Source organism: Bubalus bubalis, chromosome 8 (genome assembly GCF_019923935.1).
Source record: "Bubalus bubalis isolate 160015118507 breed Murrah chromosome 8, NDDB_SH_1, whole genome shotgun sequence".
In the NCBI taxonomy this organism is placed as follows: domain Eukaryota; kingdom Metazoa; phylum Chordata; class Mammalia; order Artiodactyla; family Bovidae; genus Bubalus; species Bubalus bubalis.
In genome coordinates this window covers 50,142,301-50,159,224 of record NC_059164.1, presented here as the reverse complement: position 1 = coordinate 50,159,224, position 16,924 = coordinate 50,142,301, and the positions used below count along the sequence as shown (strand labels likewise).

Genomic DNA, 16,924 nt, shown 5'->3' with positions numbered 1-16,924 from the left:
GCTGCGAACTGCTGGATCTTTACCTCTGTGTGTTTGATCAGCCGTGTCCAGCTCTTTGCAACACCATGGACTATATAGCCTGCCTGACTCCTCTGTCCATGGGATTCTCCAGGCAAGAAAACTGGAGTGGGTTGCCATTTCCTACTCCAGGGGATCTTCCCCACCCAGGGAATCAACCATGGTCTCCTGGATCTCCTGCACTGGCAGGCAGATTATCTACAACTGCTAGACAGTTAAAACCATGCCTTTTATGTCTCTAACAATGAGCTACCAGTTTAAAACCCCATGTATACCAATTATTTATTTAAGGCTGCATAAATAATGGTTCTATTACCAGGATTAGTCATGCACAATGACTTATAAAACTTCCATATCAAAAAACAATTTTAAATTTTATAAAAGAGGCATTATTACTCAATGTTAATAGAAAAAAAAACAACAAAGTGTGTTTATCCAAACCTATAAGCATACTTGACATACTCTACATTTTGATTTAAAATACAGTTTGCTAAACTTTGGAAAATATAATAAAAGGAAAAAAAAGGAACAAAAAGATCCATGATTCAATTACCAGAAAGTAGTCACTATTAAGATTTCCTGGTACTCTACAATTTATGTTTTACGAGCATATATTTAATACCAAAAACAGTTATCAAGGACTTAAGGGAGTATGTTTCAAGTAAACTTTCTCATTTAGTTTGCTAAACAGTTCCTATTTCAATGATCTATATCAATATTTAATAGTATTCCACATGTGAATCCTTATATAATAAAAAAAAAATTTTAGTTTATCACTTACTTTACTTTCAACTGTTCTAACATACCTGCAGGTAAAATGTGGGAATATTAAATTCACTGAAATAGAATTACTGGGTTAAATGATAAAACCATTTTCGTATGAAAGGATTTTTCAATATCTGCAAATTGACTAAGGTGATATCCCTCATCAATAGATTAAATAAAAACCATATGATCATTTCAATAGATGCAGAAAAAAGCTTCTGACAAAATCCAACATCCATTTGTGATTAAAAAAAAAAAATCTCTCCAGAAAGTGGGCATAGAGGTACTATCAGTTCAGTTCAGTCGCTCAATCGTGTCTGACTCTTTGCGAACCCATGAATCGCAGCACACCAGGCCTCCCTGTCCATCACCAACTCCCGGAGTTCACTCAAACTCACATCCATCGATTGAGTGATGCCATCCAGCCATCTCATCCTCTGTTGTCCCCTTCTCCTCTTGCCCCCAATCCCTCCCAGCATCAGAGTCTTTTTCAATGAGTCAACTCTTCGCATGAGGTGGCCAAAGTACTGCAGTTTCAGCTTTAGCATCATTCCTTCCAAAGAAATCCCAGGGCTGATCTTCACAATGGACTGGTTGGATCTCCTTGCAGTCCAAGGGACTCTCAAGAGTCTTCTCCGACACCACAGTTCAAAAGCATCAATTCTTTAGCGCTCAGCTTTCTTCACAGTCCAGCTCTCACATCCATACATGACTACTGGAAAAACCATAGCCTTGACTAGATGGACCTTTGTTGGCAAAGTAATGTCTCTGCTTTTGAATATGCTATCTAGGTTGGTCATAACTTTCCTTCCAAGGAGTAAGCGTGTTTTAATTTCATGGCTGCAGTCACCACCTGCAGTGATTTTGGACCCCCCAAAAATAAAGTCTGACACTGTTTCCACTGTTTCCCCATCTATTTCCCATGAAGTGATGGGACCGGATGCCATGATCTTCGTTTTCTGAATGTTGAGCTTTAAGCCAACTTTTTCACTCTCCACTTTCACTTTCATTAAGAGGCTTTTTAGTTCCTCTTCACTTTCTGCCATAAGGGTGGTATCATCTGCATATCTGAGTTTATTGATATTTCTCCCAGCAATCTTGATTCCAGCTTGTGCTTCTTCCAGCCCAGCATTTCTCATGATGTACTCTGCATGTAAGTTAAATATGTAGGGTGACAATATACAGCCTTGATGTACTCCTTTTCCTATTTGGAACCAGTCTGTTGTTCCATGTCCAGTTCTAACTGTTGCTTCCTGACCTGCATATAGATTTCTATATAGAGTTCTATATAGGTTTCTATATAGAGTACTATAGAGGTACTATAGCTCACCATAATGAAGACCTTTTGAAATACATTACCAATTTCCTCTTTAGTGGGGAGTCTGTCAATTTTATTCCCATCAGCAGTAGTGATTTTGTGTCTATAGTTATGAGAGAGATTGGTCCATATTTTCCTTCTTTATTTTTTAAAACTCTTTGTTAGTTTGAGGATTAGGATACTTCTAATCTTATTTAACTTATGCAGAGTATATCATGCAAAATGCTGGGCTGGATGATTCACGAGCTGGAATCAAGATTGCTGGGCGAAATACCAACAACCTCAGATATGCAGATGATACCACTTTAAAGGCAGAAAACAAAGAGGAAATAAAGAGCCTCTTGATGAAGGTGAAAGAGGAGAGTAAAAAAGCTGGCTTAAAATTCAACATTCAAAAAATGAAGATCATAACATTTGGTCCTGTCACTTCATGGCAAATAGATGGGGAAAAAGCAGAAACAGTGGCAGATTTTCTTTTCTTGGGCTCCAGAATCACTGCAGATGGTGACTGCAGACATGAAATTAAAAACACCTGCTCTTTGGAAGACAAGCTATGACAAACCCAGGCAGCATATTAAAAAGCAGAGACATCACACTGTGGACAAACGTCTGTATAGTCAAAGCTGTGGTTTTTTCCAGCAATCTTGTACAGATCTCTGAGAGCTGACCATAAAGAAGGCTATGTGCTGAATAATTGATGGTTTTGAACTGTGGTGCTGGAGAAGACTCTTGAGGGTCCCTAGGATACAAAGGAGATCAAACCTTTGTTTTGATCCTTTTCCTTTTCCTTTTCCTTTCCCTAAAGGAAATCAATCCTGAATATTCACTGGAAGGACTGATGCTGAAGCTAAAGTTCTAATCCTTTGGCCACCTGAGGAGAAGAGTTGACTCATTGGAAAAGACCTTGATGTTGGGAAAGATTGAAGACAAGAGGAGAAGGGGAGGGCAGAGGATGAGATGGTTGGATGGCATCACTGACTCAATGGACATGAGTCTGAGCAAGCTCTGGGAGTTGGTGATGGACAGGGAGGCCTGGTGTGCTGCAGTCAATGGGGTTGCAAAGAGTCGGACATGACTTAGTGACTGAACAGCAACAACTGCAAAAAAATGATTTGGGCCATGATGCTCCCTTTTGCATTTTCTGATAAGTTTTGTATATATTAGTATTATTTATTTGTTGAATGTTTGATGGCATTTATCAGTGCAACCATTTGAGCTTGGAGTTGTTTTTAGGGGAAGGTTTTTTATAATGAATTATAAAAACAGATATACAGCCATTTGGAATTTTATTTCTTCCTGTATCAACTTTGTAAGTTCTATTTTTTCAAGAAATGTGACCAATTCCTCTAGGTGTATTGAAGTTTTTCACCTTATTCACTTACTATCACTTTAATGTCTGTAGGATCTGTAGTGATAATACTTTTTTTCATTCCTAATATTGGTGAAGGAAGTTGGCCTTAGGAAGCATCACTACAAACAGAGCAACTGGAGGTGATGGAATTCTAGTTGAACTATTTCAAATCCTAAAAGATGATGCCGTCAAAGTGTTGCACTCAATATGCCAGCAAATTTGGAAAACTCGGCAGTGGCCACAGGACTGGAAAAGGTCGTTTTCATTACTATACCAAAGAAGGGCAATTCCAAAGAACGTTCAAACTAATGCACAGTTGCACTCATCTCACACGCTAGCAAAGTAATGCTCAAAATTCTCCAAGTTAGGGCTTCTGCAGTATGTGAATCAAGAACGTCCAGATGTTCAAGCTGGTTTTAGAAAAGGCAGAGAAACCAGAGATCAAATTGCCAACATCCGTTGGAGCACAGAAAAATCAAGAGAATTGAAAAAAAAAATCCGCTTCATTGACTATACTAAAATCTTTGTGGGGATCACAACAAACTGTGGAAAATTCTTAAAGAGATGGGAACACCGGATCACCTGACATGCCTCCTGAGAAATCTGTATGTAGGTCAAGAAGCAACAGTTAGAATTGGACATGGAACAACAGACTGGTTCCAAACTGGGAAAAGAGTACGTCAAGGCTATATACTGTCACCCTGCTTATTGAACTTATATGCAGAGTACATCATGCGAAATGCCGGACTGGATGAAACACAAGCTGGAATCAAGACTACTTCGAGAACTATCAGTAACCTCAGATATACACATGACACCACCCTCATGGCAGAAAGTGAAGAGGAACTAAAGAGCCTCTTGTTGAGGATGAAAAAGGAGAGTGAAACAGCTGGCTTAAAACTTAACTTTCAAAAAACAAAGATCATGGCATCCGGTCCCATCACTTTATGGCAAATAGATGGGGAAACAATGGAAACAGTGACAGATTTTATTTTCTTGGACTCCAAAACCACTGCAGATAGTGACTGCAGCCATGGAATTAAAAAATGCTTGCTCCTTGGAAGAAAAGCTATGACCAACCTAGACAAAGCTATGTTTTACCTAGTAGTCATGTGTGGATGTGAGAATTGGACCATAAAGAAGGCTGAGTGCTGAAGAATTGATGCTTTTGAATTGTGGTGTTGGAGAAGACTCTTGAGAGTTCCTTGGACTTGCAAGGACATCCAACCAGTCCATCTTAAAGGCAATTAGTCCTGAATATTCATTGGAAGGACTGATGCTGAAGCTCCAATTCTTTGGCCACCTGATGAGAAGGACTGATTCATTGGAAAAGAGCCTGATTCTGGGAAAGATTGAAGGCAGGAGGAGAAGGGGATGACAGTGGATGAGATGGTTGGATGGCATTATGGACTCAATGGACATAAGTCTGAGTAAGCTCTGGGAGTTGGTGATGGACAGGGAGGCCTGGCATGCTACAGTCCATGAGGTCGTAAAGAGTCAGACATGGATGAGCGACTAAACAAGAACAAAAATTAGTTATTTGTGTTCTCTTGTTCTTGCTTATTTTAATCAGGAATAAATCAATTTTGTTGATTTTTTTCAATAAGCCAGTTTTTAGCTTTGTTAATTTTCTATTGCTTATTTTGTACTTTTCTAATTGCTGCTGTTTACCAACAAAAAATTTTCCTTCTACTTATGTTTATTTTGCTCTCCTCCTTGTAGTTTCTTAAAGTAGAATCTCAGGCCACCGATTTGTATATCTTTCTCCTTTTTAATACAAGCATTTAAAGCTCTCAATTTTCCTATAAACATGGTTTTAGCTATATTTCAAATATTTTGGTGCTGTATTTTAATGCCATTCATTTTCCAATTTTGTGATTCTGTCTTTGTCACACAGAAGTTTCTTTATTTCCAAAACTTTACATATATTTGGAATTTCCCCTGAGACACATTAAAACCTACTGTGATTATGAAATTCTCTATTTCTCTCTTGAATTCTGTCAACTTTTGCTTCATGTATTTTGAGGTATGTTATTAGTCATATTGAAGAAGAAAATGGCAACCCACTCCAGTATGAGTGCCTGGATAATTCCATGGTCAGAGGAGCCTGGCAGGCTACAGTCCATGGGGTCGCAAAGAGTTGGACACGACGGAGCAAGTGAACAACAAATCCTTTTATTATTATGAATTGCCTTACCTTTATAATACTGGGTCTTGTTTATATATTTTATCCTATTTCATTTATCTTTCTATCCATAATTCTCCAGTACAAAAGTTTTAATTTGTATTATTAAATGCCACCCACCAAAAGAACAAGCCTCCTTCACAATATGTTTCTAAAAATTGCTATGCTTATCTCCCAGATGAGATTGAGACGTATAAACTTCTAACAAGTAAAACAACGATAACTTTGATTGAAATTATGTATAAATTAGAAACACATTTGAAAATAGAGGGCCTTTTTCGTAAAATTAACTCTTGCCATGGAAAGTACCTTTTCATTTACTAAAATTTGCTTTTATATCTTATAGTTTTCTATTTTCAAATTGATTAGCCTAACTTTGAGAATAAAAAGATACTTTGGACAAATCTTTGGAAATATTCCCACTTGTCTAATTATCTCTGTATAGTACATACACTGATTAAAATTGCTAAAGCAGTAGTTCTTAGTCCTAGCTGCTCATCAGAATCATCTATATAACTCTGCAAACACTCGGTTTTGGCCCAACACATTCAGTAAGTCTACCAAGATTCTCCTACGTATGCTGATGCCCCAGTCAAGGATAAGAATAACCAATTTCTTGCTTATCTCTACACTTTTCTACCATTATTTCAAAACTTAGTATTTTTATGCTTATTCTCTACTAGGTAGATCTCTAGGTCACTTACTGTTCAAGCAGCTTTTGGATGGGAATGCTTTCTATCTTGTACCAGTCTTTAGATGATTTCTACTTCCTTCTTACATTTACATTGTCTGGGTAAAAACATTCTCAAGGGGCCATCCTAAGATTCCTTCCATATCCAATAGTACACAGGAGCAAGTCCAAAGCCAAGGTGGATTTTCTCCCTTTCAGGTAAGCCTCCTGTTTTTCTGGCTGATTAAGTAGATTCTTTCTCCATCCTTAAAATTAAGAAATAACATTTAAGATTATTCCTGGTGTTGGCTGGTATTTTCCTGGCATGTAGCTTTTTCATCTAAAGACTCCACTACATCTTGGTTACAGCCATCCATTTCATTTGTTCTAGTCTTCTCTGCATGAGTGCATGCTCAGCCATGTCCACCTCTCTGCAACCCTATGGGCTGCAGCCTGCCAGGCTCCTCTGTCCATGGGATTTTCCAGGCAAGAACACTGGAGTGGGTTGCCTTTTCCTCCTTCAGGGGATCTTCCTGACCCAGGGACTGAACCTGTGTCTCTTGCACTGCAGGTGGAGACTTTTACTGCTGAGCCCTTTTTGAGGAGCATCAATTTTTCTCCAGCAGATCTCCATTCTCTATGCTCCACATACATCTATCTTCATTTCTATTTTGTCCCTTTAATCCCTTCCTCCAGGTTCTGGGAAATTCAAAACTTGTCATGGATTCAGTTTTTTTTATAGTGCCAATTTTTGTTCCCCTCTCACTTCTAACATAAATTTTCATTTCCCTAGGACATTTTAAATTCTCATGACAACCAAATTAGGTAGGTACTGCTGTCTTCACATTATAGATAAAAACAATGAAGCACTGAGTGGGCAAGGGGCTTGTCCAGGGTTGTGTGGCTGGAAGGGGTGCAGCCAGGGCTCTCTCCAGCCTCCAAGATACAGGCTCCATTCTGAGATTTCTTCCCCTTAGCTTTGTAGCACTTGTCTCTCCATCACAATCTGGCTTACCCACCATTCAGTCTAATTTCAGAGCCTCTATTTCCTTGAATTTTAAGACACAAAGCAGATGCTCTCTAAAAATTACTTTCTAAAATTTACTTCTCATGTTAATTTTTGTCAGATGGAGGTTGTTCCTTTGCATTTCAAGTGTTATCTTCCTTGTTCTACGCTGCAGAACTCTTCATAGGCCTTACAGATTTTTCTTTTTATTTTCCTAGTATCTGCTGACTCCATCTTTGGATCAGTGGGAGTCAACCCAGATCTGGTTTCTAACCATAAGCAGGTAGGTAGAAGCTCCCTGAGTATCTTTACTCTCCATCTGAACTGCTATTAAAATTCTTCTCGAATATGGGGAGCAGTGAGCAGACGGGTGCAAATTTACGTTGCAATGCTGCTTTCAGCTGAGAAGAGGGACGGCCCCCGCGAGAGATATGGCTCCTGTTGCGTGGCCCCCACCCTGCGTGTTAAGGACAAGGAGTCTCTTTGGCTGAACTTGTTCCCTAGGTATGAGGGTATGTCTTTGGCATCCTCAGTCCTGAGAGAATATCAGGGAGTAGCCTGGACGCCCAGATAAGCTCTCTGGTTGTTGCAGCAATCCTGCTTTCTGACACTTCTCCTTTGTGTCACAGAAGGGATTTCAATTGGCAACTCCCTACTTATCCCCCAGCCTGCCCTCACCTCCCCAGATCCTAGGAGGTAGGAGTGGGCTGGCTCTTTCCAAGTTACAGGTCCACCTCCCGAGAGGGCATCACAGGGACCCAGGAAGTGAGTCAGTTCTCCTTCATATCAACATTCTACCAAGCAGATATTCCTTTATTTTCCGGGTTATGGGGAGGGCATCTGTTGAGAGTGGGCTCAGTGATCAAGGTATATACACCCAGGCTGGTTACTTTACTCCCTTGGGTCTTCTCTGGTTTCATAAGAGAATACCTAACCCAGGAAGTTGTCACTGTTTTTTTGAAGGATTAAATGAAATAACGCAGGGAAGGCACTTGGCTTGGTGTCTGGAAGATAGCGTGTGTGTAATAAATAATGAAGTGAAGTGAAGAAGTGAAGTCATTCAGTCGTTTCCGACTCTGAGACCCTGTGGACTGTAGCCTGCCAGGCTCCTCCATCCATGGGATTTTCCAGGCAAGAATACTGGAGTGGGTTGCTATTCCTTCTCCAGGGATCTTCCTGACCCAGGGATCAAACCTGGGTCTCCCACACTGCAGGCAGACTCTTTATGGTCTGAGACACCTTCAATGTATACCATTTTCCTAATGATAACATTCTTTCTAGCTTTCAAGTTTTTGCTTGTTTTTGTATCCTTTAGCCTATCTCCTTAGAGAAATGAGAAGTTAGGAGTCAGAGGCCAGTACCAAGTCGAGTCACCATGTTAGTTATAGCTCCAAAGCATTTATCAAGCTTCTAGTACATTGGGTGATTGTGTTCATGTGTGCATTCACACCTTTAGAACTATTCTGCCTCTTCAATTGCATCATAATCCTTAAGGCAAATGTCCTGTGCTCCTAAGGGTCCATTATTCTAGACACTTCTCCGTGTACTCAGGGTGTGCTCATGAGATGCTACACATGCAGCAAAAGTGACTTATCATGTCAGTTGATGGAAATGAACTCACCATCCAACACTTAAATGGATATGAATATGACATTCCAGCAATAGAGAAGACATAGATAATACAGTCCTTTGAGATATTTTAAAAAGATTACAGTGCAAAATACAAAGACCTAGAACAAAATACAATAGAATCCTATTTCAATACCACTTTTTAATACGTGAAATTGGTTTAATGTAAGTTCAATGATGTGTTCTCAAACACCACATTTACAGCGAGAAGATACTGTTGAGCCATTAACTTGATAAGCTTTGCCCTCATTAATGAATGCATTTTTCTACTCTCAGGGTAAATTTAGATGTCAACATGTAAAGATTCTATTTGTAGCCTTACAGTAACAAATGTATACTAGCCATTCATTTGCTGAAGCTGTAAATCGTATTTTTAAGTTTTCTAAAATTTCTCAGTTCAGTTCAGTTCAGTCGCTCAGTCGTGTCCGACTCTTTGCGACCCCCTGAATCGCAGCACGCCAGGCCTCCCTGTCCATCACCAACTCCCGGAGTTCACTCAGCCTCACGTCCATCGAGTCAGTGATGCCATCCAGCCATCTCATCCTCTGTCGTCCCCTTCTCTTTCTGCCCCCAATCCCTCCCAACATCAGAGTCTTTTCCAATGAGTCAACAAGTTTCTAGATATTAAATAAATTGAAAGAATTTTTCCAATAAAATATATAACCCCATCAAAAACCTATCAAAGTTTGTTACCGTACAGTGAACTAGCAAAACAGCAGCTGCTGGAAAACACTGCTTAGAAGAACATCTGTCAGAAAATGTGTTTCTGGTGATTAAAAAAATATAAAATTTTACTCAATCATTGATATTAAAGTGTTTGCAAATAAGACTTCTGTAGAGTGGTCAGAGACTATCCAGAGAAGCAGTGACCACTTCTGGGGACTGAATATTTCTGTACCGAGCACACTGGCAGAAATTTGGCAGTTACTCTCCTTCATGTTTGCTGGACCGAATTCCTGTTTTGAAAATTCTCAAACAGGTTTTTCTCCTGTTTGCACGTTATTCACATTATCATGACTGCACTGAAGCATTTTCTGATTTGGTTTCAATCACCTAGAACTTTATGGGAGAAGATAATAGCAAATGAAGCAACTGACAAACAACTAATCTCGAGAATATACAAGCAACTCCTACAGCTCAACTCCAGAAAAATAAATGACCCAATCAAAAAATGGGCCAAAGAACTAAATAGACATTTCTCCAAAGAAGACATAAAGATGGCTAACAAACACATGAAAAGATGCTCAACATCACTCATTATCAGAGAAATGCAAATCAAAACCACTATGAGGTACCATTTCACACCAGTCAGAATGGCTGCAATCCAAAAGTCTACAAGTAATAAATGCTGGAGAGGGTGTGGAGAAAAGGGAACCCTCTTCCACTGTTGGTGGGAATGCAAACTAGTGCAGCCACTATGGAGAACAGTGTGGAGATTCCTTAAAAAACTGGAAATAGACATGCCTTATGATCCAGCAATCCCACTGCTGGGCATACACACTGAGAAAACCAGAAGGGAAAGAGACACGAGTACCCCAATGTTCATCGCAGCACTGTTTATAATAGCCAGGACATGGAAGCAACCTAGATGTCCATCAGCAGATGAATGGATAAGAAAGCTGTGGTACATATACACAATGGAGTATTATTCAGCCATTAAAAAGAATACATTTGAATCAGTTCTAATGAGGTGGATGAAACTGGAGCCTATTATACAGAGTGAAGTAAGCCAGAAAGAAAAACACCAATACAGTATACTAACGCATATATATGGAATTTAGAAAGATGGTAACAATAACCCTGTGTACGAGACAGCAAAAGAGACACTGATGTATAGAACAGTCTTATGGACTCTGTGGGAGAGGGAGAGGGTGGGAAGATTTGTGAGAATGGCATTGAAACATGTAAATATCATGTATGAAATGAGTTGCCAGTCCAGGTTCGATGCACGATACTGGATGCTTGGGGCTGGTGCACTGGGACGACCCAGAGGGATGGTATGGGGAGGGAGGAGGGAGGAGGGTTCAGGATGGGGAACACATGTATACCTGTGGCGGATTCATTTTGATATTTGGCAAATCTAATACAGTTATGTAAAGTTTAAAAATAAAATAAAATTAAAAAAAAAAAAAAAAAAAAAAAAAAAAAAAAAAAATAAAATTCTAATTCCAAACATAAAAAAAAAAAAAAAAAAAAAAAAAACCAGCATTAAACACCTTGTCTAAAATGGACATATAAGTAGTTACCCAAACAAACAAAAAGAGACCAACCTCAAGAAAAAGGAAGGTAGCTTACTTGAAAGAGTTCATTATTTTTGGAATAATATAGTTTACCAATATGGTAATTCCAGAAATGCCTACTTATTTGTGATTCAAGTGAAGAAATGTGCAAATAGTAGTGGGTATGGGAACAGAGTTAACATAAGCTTACCCTTGCAAAAAAATTTAAAAAGTGAAAAACAAAGAAATAAAGGCAGTGTTTTCTCCTAGGGACAATATAACAGATAATTTCTGTGGGCAGAGGTTGTGATTAAAAATTTAAAATATGGTCCCTTTTATAGCTGCAGGAAACGTAAGCTGGCGCAGTTAAAAATAAAATTCCCCAGGACATAAAGAGAGAATGATGATGACAATGTGCTCTCGGGGCTGCATCCCCTCCCGCTTTCCAATGGATCCAGCCTTGGTCACTGGGAGAAATTCACTAATGCAAGCCCTGCTGAGCATCTGGAAAACATAAACAGAAAGACCTCAACATTCTCACCTTCTACCCGCTGAAGATGACTCACTCCATATCAACAGCCATCAAGGGAAATGGAATGTCGATGATTTGAAGGCAGTCTTCATTCAAACTCCGTCAGTAATTTGACCACCATTAACTGTTTCCCAATCTAAAAGAAGGTACCTTCTGCTACTTCCCGCAGCAAACCAGAAAACATGGCTCATTACACAGATCTCTGGGCAGCCCTGGGAGAAAGCAGAGTCCCTGGAGGGCAAGTTCATCAGATGCCTGCAGTGAAAGATGGTGTGGGGTGCCTCTGAGATGGTGGCAGATGTGCAAACCTTGGGTCAGACACTCCTAGTTTCTCTTAAGTCAGAGTCAGGGATCTAGCAGGCCAAACGTGAGGGGAAGAGCTTATCTTCTTCAAGGGACGGGCAGATCTCAGCAGGAGAAGTTTCACTGGCAGGAAGAGGGTAAGAATCCATTTAAGACCACACAATTTCATCTTCCTGCACTGTATTTGATGCAAGAATAGCTGTGAAAATACTGTATACACTAACTGAGGTGCACAGGTTATTTGGTGTTACTAATGTAAAGTTGAATAGGTCATTTATCACAGGTTTGTGGTAGCTCACATCGTGAAAATGTTCAACTACTTATGTTTCTGCTCGATTTTTCTTTTTGCTTGACATCATTTATTCCTTGAGAATTCATTAGGCAACGTCTATGCATGGGCCATTTTCCTCTAGCAATCGGCTGCCCCTGCCTTCTTTATTCTGCTTTGTGGGCAAAAAGGGGAGAGCGTTGCTACTTTTCTTAAATAGTCTGTAATAGAGAGTAAATTACAGAATGCTGTAAACATGTGCTACACATTATGAAACAGTGAGAGTATGGCGTCTCCTCCAAAGGAGGTTAGGCCAAGACGAATGGTAATCATTTCCTGAGTCTCCAACATGATTTATGATGGGCTGTGATCAATTTCTGAAAAGAGTAAACCTGAACTATTATTTTTTAAAGCCTATTCTTCTAAGAATCCACTTTCTCTTCTCCAAGCTACGCCACCCACTTTCTCAGTGAAAGTGAGCGCTGGTCTGAAAGCGTCTGGGGCCTCAGACTAGATACACTCCTTCTAGGTGGCACATGGCAGCACTTGCTGGGATCTGCTGCAGGAAGGGGGTCAGGACCCTGCCATTCCCACCCCCTCTATCCCGGAGCCGCTGCCGAAGGCATCTGCTTCCGTCCTTTAATACCCTTAGTCTCCTATTAGTGTTCCTGGAGAACACCAGGACAGTAAAAACAACAAAGTTAGGATGGGATTAAGGTTATTCCCCCTCTGCAGAAAACATGTCAGTTCTTCAAGTCTGGTCAGTTGGACAGAAGTGCTGTTCAAGTAGAACTAAAGCCTGTGGTCACAGCCCCTCAGCCAGAGCAGACAACACTATCTTTCATGCTGAAGACAAGCATTCTCAGCTGATGATGATTACAACATCAGATGATGCTATGAACCTCCCGGAAGACACACGTCCCTAGAAGCAACAGGACTAGGAACAGGCTTCCACACACACTCGTTCAACCACTGCTGCTAACCAACAGGAAAGGACCTGGGTATAATTTACCTGTCTCTGTGCTTTAGTAAATGCCCCCAATAGGAATCACAGCCACAGCACTGCTCATAGCCATCCTACCTTCAAACTGACCAACCTTACTAAGCACCAGAAGTTATAGGACAGGAGCCTTCAGAGCATCTGAGGCATCACGATAATTGTCTGAGCTGACCCGGTGCAGCCGTGCATTTAGGAGATCCCTCTAAAATATCATCATGCTTGACAGTAGACTCATGGACAGCTTTGCCTGTATAGTCTATTTTTAAATATTGGTACCAGGCACATGGATACTCACAGCTGTGTTTGAGAAGTAAATGATAACATGCACTTGAGATTAAGCCTAGCATCCATGAAACAGTTCCACTTCATTACTTATAAACAACTGTACCAACAGGAAAACCTGCCAAAATGACCAGAATATCAATTTATGCAAGAAAAATGTTCATAGCCCATTTCTAAAATAATTCTTTTTGAAGTTGATTTAGTACCAATCTTAATATTACTATTTCTCAATGTTCAAATGGCCCTTGCAAACAACAGATTTTTTTTAAAACACACAAAGAACACATATGGAGTATAAAACAGGCAATCAAATTCACTTTATGTCCAGGAGGATAATAATGGAAGAACAATGATCTGTTATAAGGGTTTTGCTATGACTGTACTGAGTCAAGGTCATGCTAGGAGGCCAAGAGCAAATGCTCGATGGATGTCTTCTAAGGTCAATCATCAGCTGCTGCTGCTGCTAAGTCGCTTCAGTTGTGTCCGACTCTGTGCGGCCCCATAGACGGCAGCTCACCAGGCTCCCCCGTCCCTGGGGTTCTCCAAGCAAGAACACTGGAGTGGGTCGCCATTTCCTTCTCCAATGCATGAAAGTAAAGAGTGAAAGTGAAGTCTCTCAGTCGTGTCCAACTCTTCGCGACCCCATGGACTGCAGCCCACCAGGCTCCTCCATCCATGGGATTTTCCAGGCAAGAGTACTGGAGTGGGGTGCCAGTGCCTTCTCCGCAGTACGATACAATAAGAATCTACCCTACAATTAATAAACCTGTGCATCCACATCTGAGGGAAAGGACAAAGACACAGTGAAACAAATTTTGCATCTAGCATTCCTATTCTTTTCTTCCCCTTCAAGAACTAGATTTGAAAATAAGAGTAAAGAATTAGAACTCGAAGTATATAGCCACTGGGAGGAATGCTGTCCTCAGAGCTGATGCATTATTTGGAGGGAGAAAGGGCCCAGGGAACCATCAGAGTCACTAAAACTGCTGATGGCTCTCCAGCAGCACTGGCTTAATTCTCCTTTACCACAAAGCCACGCCAGCAGCATCAGAACCACTCCTTGCTGGCTCAGTGACTCTGGAGGCTGCGCGATTCCCTCAGGAAATAAACTGAGAAAGTAGTCATTGTTTTTGTTTCACAAGAAGGTAATAGGAGCTTGCGACCCCATGGACTGCAGCCTACCAGACTCCTCCATCCATGGGATTTTCCAGGCAAGAGTACTGGAGTGGGGTGCCATTGCCTTCTCCGATATTTAAACTACCTTTTGCAAATGAACAGCCTAGATTACCAAATGGTCAAAGAATCCTATGGGCTAGGAAAAGGCTAATGATGTTTCAAAATGTAAGCTTTTTTTTTTTAATAAGGTAAGGTAAGGTATAATTCTAACTGTGGATGAAATATGTGTCACTTAGGACACTTTCATGTAGCATCACCGACTCAATGGATATGAACTTGAGCAAACTTTGGAAGATAGTGAAGGACAGGGAAGCCTGGCATATAGCAGTCCAGGGGGGGTCACCAAAAGTCAGATATTAAACAACTTAATGACTGAACAATAACAGGACACTTTCATTTTAAATTCCAACACTTAGAGAAAGATAAAACATAAAATGACTTCTCAATGATTTTAGTGCCCCTCTTCACTGAGAACTTTGCCATCATCCAGGAGGCCCTAAATTGTGTGGATGAGCAGAAGGGTTGGAGCTCACAATGTCCTAACATCTTTGGCTCCAACAGCTTTCACCCCTTTTCCTCTCCATCCAGGGTAGAGCTCAAGTTTCTCCAGATGCTTCTATTTTTTCAGACCATTAGTTCTCAGTACTGTCAGCTTGGCTCCACCCAGAATCTGCCATCTATGTCTCTCAGGAGGCTGAGCCATGCTGAAGCATCAACAGCCTATTTTAAAGCCAATACACATTTGAAGTCTCCAAACTCACCTGGGCCCAAGGAGTCAAGGCTACTAGAGGTTCCGTGAATGATAATAGCTAGGAGCAGGCCTATGCACCATGAGTCTCTGGTTCCATGGTGGATATTCCAAACCTTCTCTGTGCTCCTAACCCATCCTCATCCCCTCATGGCACTCAGCCTTGCTTTCTTCTTCATGTTGGAGATCATTTTTTTTCCTTAGTACTCTCAAAGTTCTGTTCCCTCCCTTACAGTGTTTCTCAAAGGAAACAATTTATTTTTCCCACTTCTTTTCTGTAGTCTGTCTATTCCTTGCTTTTCCTCTCCAAATCCTTTTATCTCTAAATTGCTACCAACAGTACTCTGTGAACAGTACAGTTTCTTGTAGGACTTCCCTGGCGGTCCAGTGGTTAAGACTCCACACTTCCACTGCAGGGGGCATGGGTTTAATCCCTGGTAGGGGAGCTAGGATCCAGCATGCTTTGTAGCTAAAAAAAAAAAGACGACTTCTTACAGACTTGTAAATCCAACTGCCACTAAAAATTTTACCCTGGGTCTTTCAAACCCAGAAAAATTGGTAAGCATCAAACTGAAGTCTTCATCTTCTCCACCAAGCACCTCTTACCACACCCTGCTCTGGCTGTGGCACCACCACACTTCACATGCAACCTGAGTATCAACAGGTAATTGCATCCCTCTCGTTCCCACAGGGGTCAGTCAAGACCTAACGTTGTTGTTGTTTAGTTACTAACTGATGTCCGACTCTTTAAGACCCTGTGGACTGTAGCCTGCCAGGGTCCTCTGTGCATGGGATTATCCAGACAACAATAGTGGAGTGGGCTGCCATTTCCTTCTCCAGGGGATCTTCCTGACCCAGGGATGGAACCTGCTTCTCCTGCACTGGCAGGCGGGTTCTTTATGGCTCAGTGGTAAAGAATCCACAGGCCAATGCAGGAGACTTGGGTTTGATCCCTGGGTCAGGAAGATCCCCTAGAAAAAGAAATGACAACCCACTCCAGTATTCTTACCTGGAAAATCCCATGGACAGAGAAGCCTGGTAGGGTACAGTCTATGGGGTCACATAACAGCCAGACATGACTTAGCAACTAAATAGCAACACCATCCCAGCCACCTCTTTCTTACTCAAGCCGCTTGTCATCTTTCTCACTAACATTTGCGATGGTCTCCTGCTTGGTCTCCACATCTCCAGTGGTGATACCTCACCAATCAGTGTCAGTCTTTCTCTTTGCTGACCAAAATGATTACCTGGAAATGCAGGTCAAAGATATCACTGTATTACTCAAGAGCTGTCAAGAACTCTTCATTACTGAACAATTAAGCCCAAACCTCATCAAAGTCTTCCATGAGCTGACCCGTGTTCTCTCTCTCCTCTCCTTTTTCACATTCTATTGCCCACCTTCCTTCTCTTCATCTCCTAACCTTTGTGTTAACTATATTTTCTTATTTTCTGTA

The 16,924-nt window shown here is 40.9% G+C and overlaps 1 protein-coding gene across 4 annotated transcripts in view; it reads right to left on the bottom strand.

Moving 5' to 3' along the window:
• CTTNBP2 (cortactin binding protein 2) overlaps positions 1-16,924 on the bottom strand; it is a 474,139-nt gene that overhangs the window by 107,685 nt on the left and 349,530 nt on the right. The gene's annotated exons all lie outside the window — the stretch shown is intronic.